The sequence below is a fragment of the Orycteropus afer genome, unplaced genomic scaffold, assembly GCF_000298275.1.
Source record: "Orycteropus afer afer isolate SDZICR_OR568_19922 unplaced genomic scaffold, OryAfe1.0 scaffold00313, whole genome shotgun sequence".
Taxonomy (NCBI): domain Eukaryota; kingdom Metazoa; phylum Chordata; class Mammalia; order Tubulidentata; family Orycteropodidae; genus Orycteropus; species Orycteropus afer.
This window is the reverse complement of record NW_006921900.1, coordinates 2336103-2336361: the sequence shown is the minus strand read 5'-3', so window position 1 is coordinate 2336361 and position 259 is coordinate 2336103.

Sequence of the window (259 nt, the reverse complement as noted above, 5' to 3'; positions counted from 1 at the left end):
TCTTTACAGAAGTAGATCACCTTATCTTTTTCCTACAGAGCAGTTGGTAGGTTCAAACCCTTCACCTTTCAGTTAATAGCTGATCTCTTAACCACTGTGCCATCAGGGCTCCTTGATAAATGTACAGAAATCATCTATCAAAGTCTTGATTGGGAACCCTGTGACTGATCAATGGCAACACATAGTGGTAGAGATAAGACCCATAGGCTTGGCTTAACTTAGCTGCTATCCTGGGCGGGGTTCAGGATCTCAAGGTATT